Source organism: Paramisgurnus dabryanus, chromosome 21 (assembly GCF_030506205.2).
Source record: "Paramisgurnus dabryanus chromosome 21, PD_genome_1.1, whole genome shotgun sequence".
NCBI classification, from domain to species: Eukaryota; Metazoa; Chordata; class Actinopteri; order Cypriniformes; family Cobitidae; genus Paramisgurnus; species Paramisgurnus dabryanus.
In genome coordinates, this window is record NC_133357.1 from 23,971,030 (window position 1) to 23,978,388 (window position 7,359).

Sequence of the window (7,359 nt, forward strand, 5' to 3'; positions counted from 1 at the left end):
TTTAAACGTGTGTAAGATAAATGCGTTAGGAGTGAGGAAAGATTCACGAACACGCGCGCGAAATGTATTTGACGCGTGTCAGTGAAGCTGCGGTAGGCGGAACGATGCCTGATCATAAATCGTTATCCAAAATTAGTATATTTTTGTATTTCAAAAACATGTCACACAATTATTATTATAAATTCGTAAATCATCCACTATTAGATTACGGAACAATTAATTAATTTATATACTTTATTACCATGATGTTCTAAAGTTTAGGGTCTGAAATGTTTACCACGATTTTGGATAACAAATTATTTTTGCACCAACCTGCTACTTTTGATTATAGAAGTTTAAAAGTTTTTTTAAGAAGATTATAAAAAGGGATGACACTTTTGTTTTAAGCTTTGCTGAGTTTACGCTATATTTTAAAATTTGAGAAAAATATATAGAAGTGACCCTACATAATATATAGACCCACAATAGCCTATTCTGACATTTTTTAAAGAGGATTTTATTTTTTTATTTTATTAGTCATTTAATTTTTGTACTGAATTTAAATATTTAATTATTAATAGTGTTGCCATTCATAAAGTGACACATACAAACAATAAAGCTGTAGTTTAACAGCCCTTTACTGCTCCAGCTGCGTCTCTTTTGAAGTTCCTTCAGACATCAGTTCATGGAAGAACCCTGCAGTTAAACTTTACCATAGCCCCTGAAATTCCAGCACGGCACGCCTGACCACACCACACAGAGCAGAAACAGGCAAAGGCCTCCAACATCCGCCCTCTAGTAAGTATCACACTCTCACAAACGTTTCAGAGGAAGAAAAGGCTCTCTTTACACCTGGTACTCAGATGCGTTGGTCTTTCGCAGGGGTGGACAATCCTGGTCCTGGAGGGCCACTGTCCTGAGTTTAGTTCTAACCCTAATTAAACACACCTACTGTAAAAAAAATCTAATCAAAGTCTTCAGGATTACTTGGAATTGAAATGTGGGAGGACATTGGCCCTCCAGGACTAGGATTTCCCACACCTGGTCTGTCGGATCACAAGTGGGCAAGAGAGACATGTCCGTTCACACGTGGGGCCTGATGTATAAATGTTGCATGGGCTACACTACACACAAAATGGGCATAGAAATATGTATACACAATTTTACATGCACGTATCTGAATTTATAAAAAGTAAACTTGAGTAAATAAGTGCACCATATGTTCTTGTCTAGACCTTGCTTAAGCACTCTTTTACTGCTATTGAGTGGAGTAATAAAGAACATTAACTCTGTTTTTATACACATTTAGTTTTAATATTCCTGTTTCATTCATGGAGATAAGCGTCTCAAATTATATCTTGAAGTAGCACATGTCTGTTCACTTGTCAGAGCGCTGTCAGTCAAATACATTCCACTCGAGGATTGCCTTTATAAATTAAACTCTGTTCCGTGTTTTAGCTACAGCCTTAACTTCCACACTGCTGCTGTCTCAAATCCATTTCACTTGCCTCATTTAGAGTCCATATAAATTATACTCGATTTCGTGTTTTCAAATATTTTACTACTTTCGCCTGCAGCACTCTGGGCTGCGACAGAACAAGTTAAAAAAGTTTTTAAGCAATAAAAGCAATTGTTTACTTAAATGGCACCAGAAAACAAGAAAATGGCATCTACTCCAGTAAATATTTTGGACCCACCCACATGTTTTTGTCTTCCAACGCCCATGATTTTATAAGTCTGAAAACTTTTTTGTGTACACAAAATTTGCCTTATATGCGTACGCACACTTTTAAGGATGAAATCTACACAAAATTTTATACATGAGGCCCCTGGAGTTTTAATCCATCTCTATCCACTTTTGACCGCTTCTGTCCAGATTACTTCGAGGAGATGATCCAAGGGCGAGTGGTTAAAACATGAGCAGGAAAAATGACAGGTTTAAATTGACGTCCATTATTATTATGTTAGAGTTGCTTGTGTTGTTAGTGAACATGCCACACAATGTTTTGTATGTGTGAGGGCTTTCTTCATTTTTATAGAGCAATTGAAGCTTTCACATGCTTGCAAAATAAAACAAAAATGAAAGTGGCACTATAGTTTTATTAATGTCTATTGCCTATAGACCGCCATGCTATACACTGTGGGTTTGTGCTAGAAGTCATGACCGTTGTAAAAATATTGTGCCTGTTAGATCATACATTAGATCTAATAGGCGGAGAGTAGGCTTTTGTGGTTGTTCGAAAAAATTCGACCACATTACCATCTACAAAGCAAAAAGCGTTTTTGACTACCTCTGAACAGGGTCAGAAGTGGACAAGCTCAGAACATTTTACACCCCGTTTAAATAGTATTAAGCGTCCACTTGTTATTCAATCAACCAAAACTCATCTTAATACCAGGTGTAAATAGCCTATAAGAGTCAAAAGTCCTTTAAACCAAACACTTCTAATGTGTATATTATTTTTTGTCAAAAAAAAAAAATGTATTATTATGTTATCATGCTTTTACTGTGTTTTATTGTGCTACTTAGCTCTATTTTTTTGTAATGAAGGCTTAAATCAAAACGAACCAACATAATTAAGAGTTATAGGAATCCTACAAATAAAACCTCTCTCTAAAATAAGGAAAAGAATGGTCAGTATATTCTTCAAAAATGCACCTTTTCTTCACAGAAAAAATTATGCAGATGTAGAAGATATGAGACTAAATAATGATGTAATTTTTATTTTTGCACTATTTCTTAAAATAAAAGTGCATCAGCTTCTATTTAAGGCAAACTAGTAATCTTTAGAAATCTACAAAATCTGAAGTGCCACATTTTTATGTTAATTAACATCTGATAGTATCAGATCCTGTTGACAATATGCAAAAAAGTGAGAATATAGTAGACATTGTTTTGGAATTGTGAAAACTAATAACTTTGTATAAGCACTTCCTGTACTATTGCCCCGATACAGTATGACAAATATCTTTATTGTTTCTTAAACTTTGGATAAAAGCGTCTTGCCTAAATGTAATGTAAATGTAATGAGACAGAGTTCCTTGCCCCTAACCTGACATGAAAACCTCCATATGGCTCCTCAGTAGGCATCTGGCCATCTTCTCCTCTTTTCATGAGTGACATTGACAAGCAGTTTCCGTAACACTTGAGTTTAATCTGCAGATAATTGCTATCTCTCCAAAACCAACATGGCAACACCTCACGGCCAGATCTAATGGATTGTGAAAGGTTACAAAGAGGGAAACTCTTTTTCCTCTCTCTTTACTCCAGTTTGAGGTTGTAGTCATGTGTAGTGTCTCAGGATGAGTGTTTTCGTTGTTGGGGCAAAGGGTAGGGTTATTAGGCCATTTAAGAGGGAGTTTGAGACCTTAGAAAGGGGAGGGGTACCGTTCTGCAGGTGATGAGGATTAGCCGAAGCCAGAGGCCCCTTCGAAACCAAATACAGATCTGTCAGTCTAATCCCTACAAATAAAAAACAGAGTTCTACCTCTCTCCCCTCTCCCCTTCTCATTTGGCACATACCACACCACTGCTTCAACTCTTTCACATCTGCCCTTTGCCAAACACTGCTTGCCCCCAGCCTGTTAATGGGACCCAGAGAAGCATCCCTAAGGAGGAAGTGACTGATTGGCCCTGGCAGTAATGGACAGGTCTGCGTAACCTCACAGAACGATGAGATAAAGAATGTGAGAGGGCTTTTTCATTAACGACGAGAATTAGCTACGTCTAGAGCTAAGTTTGGAAAGCGGGGTAAACTTAAATAACTTACTTTTGAGTTTATTCAACTTTTGTTGAAGTTTTTCCAAACTTTATAAAAAGTCCACTAAACCTATTGTTTTGAGTTAAACCAACTTTCCTTGATAAGTCTTTTAAAAGATGGACATGAGCTTGCACTGTAAAAAATACTTTGCTGCCTTAAAATTCTTTGTTGAATCAACTCGGATTTAGAAGTCATTTAAACTTACTATTATTTATCTTGACTAGAGATGAGTTGTTATAACTTAAAAAATTAAGTTGACTTTTCTCAACTATATTTTATAAGTTGTAACAACTCATCTCTGTTGACATGACTTGTAAATCTGAGTTGATTTAACACAATTTTTAAGGCAGCAAAGTATTTTTTACAGTGTACTTATATATTTAAGTTAATTTAACTTAGTGCTAATGTGGACTGAACTTAAACTGTTAAGTTCATTTACTTTGGTGTTCATATACACTCAAAAAAGGAACTTGGTTGGAGTCAGTTTTACTAAATAATTTCTTGTTCACTTTACTTAACAAACACAACGGCATATGATTAATTTAACTTAGTAATTTTGGCTGATGATGCTGCAGTGTATTATGGGTAAATTGTTGTTCTGGCAGAATTGTTGTACCCTCTTGCAAAAGTGTAGCATGGTTAGATAGGTACCTGAGTAATAAGTGGCCAAGTATAAGTTTATTAACTTGTTCTGATATATTTTAGAACAAAACAAACCAACAAACAATTTGAAATGTTACATTGCATTTCAAATATGTTTGTGATGTGTTTGATAAACTGTAATTAAGTAAAGGTTGTATTGAGCAGATGCAATCTGGTTGATTGATTCGTTGTTATGGAGTTATTAAATCATTATTTTTAATTTTGTTTTCATCAATTTAATGTTTCATAATAGTGACTTTACTAGGATTTCTTTAGTCTATGCAACATTTAAATTGTCAATTTTACACAAACTTTTTTAGTAAATACAACTTACATTTTATTTGTTGACATTACTTAACAAAGCTATGTGGAACGCACTTGACGAAGTTTTTGTAAGTAACTCCAACTTTTTATTTTTTTGAGTGTATCTTATTAAATAGTTAAATGAAATAAAAAAACAGAGTTTCTCCAACAAAATGTAAGTTGAATTTTTTTACAGTGTTCAATCCTATTCTTACTTTATCTTCACTACAGAATGTATAACAGTATGCATCTTCTATGTATGTATAACTAATGTATACGTCCAGAGTACTTAAGAGTACCAGAATTGTTTTTTGTAAGGAATGTTTGTATAAACTACTTGTATAAACCTTTTAAATGCCCAAAGGCCTAGTCCTGGATTAATCTAAACCCTTTTCAGGAAACTGCTCGATAAAGATTTAACATAATATAAAGTAAGACAAAGTTTTAAAGTTGGCCAAAAAGGCGCAAGCAGTTTAGAGTTCATTCTCGTAAACAAGTATACAAAGTCCAAATCATTAACTGTAAAAAAATTCAGTAGAAGTTACAGTGTTACTTGCACCTGGTTGCCAGTAACTTACTGTAGATTTAAATTGATGTTATTTACTGCTAAGAGTTTGTTCAAATATTTTTTGACAAATATTCATCTTTACAGAATAAAACTATACAATAACAGCCTCATGCAAAGCATTCTGGGATCCAGAAATCATCTTTAACCATTTTCTGTTTTCTGCTTCAGATTTTGTTTCCCAGAATGCTTTGTATGATGCTGTTATTTTAGTTTTACTCTGTAAAGACAAAGACTTGTTAATGTTTAATATTCATTTAACTTTGAACAACATGTTGCCAGTAAATAACATACATTTAAATCTACAGTAAGTGGCAACCAGCTGCCAGTAACACTGTAATTTCTACAGTATTTTTTTACTGTGAGGTATCAGCGCATAACAACATGAGAAATAAAATCAGTAAGATGTTACTGCATATCTAATGCAATAATATAGCTTTTTAAATTGTTGTCTGATTGGTCATCTTGCACAAAATGTAAAATACAACCGCAGTATAGAACACTATTTATTCATGTGAAACCCAAAGGACAGAGATGTAAAGCAGCTTTTCCTATTTTCTCGCTTCTCCTTTTTCACAGCTGTGTCTCGTGTGGCCTCTCACGATATCAGCCTCTCTATCTCTCGGTCCCACCTGACCTCCAGCGCTTTAACAGCCCGCCTTAGTGCTTACACCCAGGGCGTTCCAAAAATCCAGACAGAACGTAACGGGTGGAAGAACCCCCACCTCTCCTCTATGCCCTGTTCAACCCTCTTCACTGCTTCATTTGAGGGTCAGCTTACCCTGAATGAGTTTTACTGTATCCTTCACAGGGCCGCCCCACTGTTTCCCACCCCGCTGCCTTCAAAAGGCCGCCCCCCGCCTTGAACCAGACAACATGCGAAATAAATATTACTCTGACCCATGTCTCTAGCGCTTGGTGCCAGAGTCAAACAGAGTGAGTTGAAAAGGAAAAAGGAAAGAGAAGCTTTTGAAGAGTTTTAAGTATGAGGCAGTGCAAGGGTGTGAACGTAAATGTACGTGTCAGTTGTTTCATGCTGAAGTTAGCAGATCTTTGGATTTCAGCAGCATACTTTAACCTGCTAAGGCTTAAAGGAATAGTTCACCCATCATTTACTCATCCTTGTTACAAACCTGTATAGTATTTTTGTTCTGATGAACACGAAGGAAGATATTATGAGGAATGTTTGTAACCAAATTGTTCGTGGACCCCATTCCCTTCCATAGTAGGAAAAAAGAATACTATGGAAATAAATGGGGTCCACGAATGGTTTGGTTATAAACATTTCTCAAAAAATCATCCTTTGTATCAGAACAAAGTCATTTATACAGGTTTGTAACAACATGAGAGTAAGTAAATGATGACAGAATTTTCATTTTTGGGTGAACTATCCCTTTAAGAGACTGTGAAAGATATCAGTAAAATTATATGGTTTATAGAAAATAAACCAGAAGATTACACTGTAAAATGTTAGATTCACTTCAAGTTTTTCAACTTTATTTTCTCATTTAAAGTATTTTTATATCCAACTTTATCTTTTTACAGTCTTAATAACATATATAAAAAAAAATGCTATATCTTTTGTGACAATAGCTGTGGTTAAAACAGTTGTTAGGTCACTTTGCTTTAAAAACAGTAAAAGAGCATTGAAAGATTATTTAATAATGATACATTACTACTTTATTAAAGTTTACAATAATACACAATTTAAATAGCCTAATTATCAACTACAGTAGTTTCCCTAATTGTTCCATCATTAAAATATAGTTTTTGGCTGTAAAGTTATATCAGTAACTTAGTTTTTACTAATGTACACACATACAGTGCTTAACAAATTTATTAAACCACCACCCAATGTAAGGTTTGTGCCACAGCTGCACTAAACTAACAGTATTGGTGGTTACCAAAATAATGTTTATTTTTCTGTAATGGTTAATCCAGCAGTATGTTTGAGCTCTTTTGTCACAGAATTCTAATGCTAAAATATAATTATTGTTATCCATAATTGTTAGAATTTGCTGATTTACAAGAATGCCAGAAAAAAGTAAAGCACTTAATTATTTTGATTTTAATTGCAGGTAGTTATTTGCAGTCCTTTAAAGGGATAGT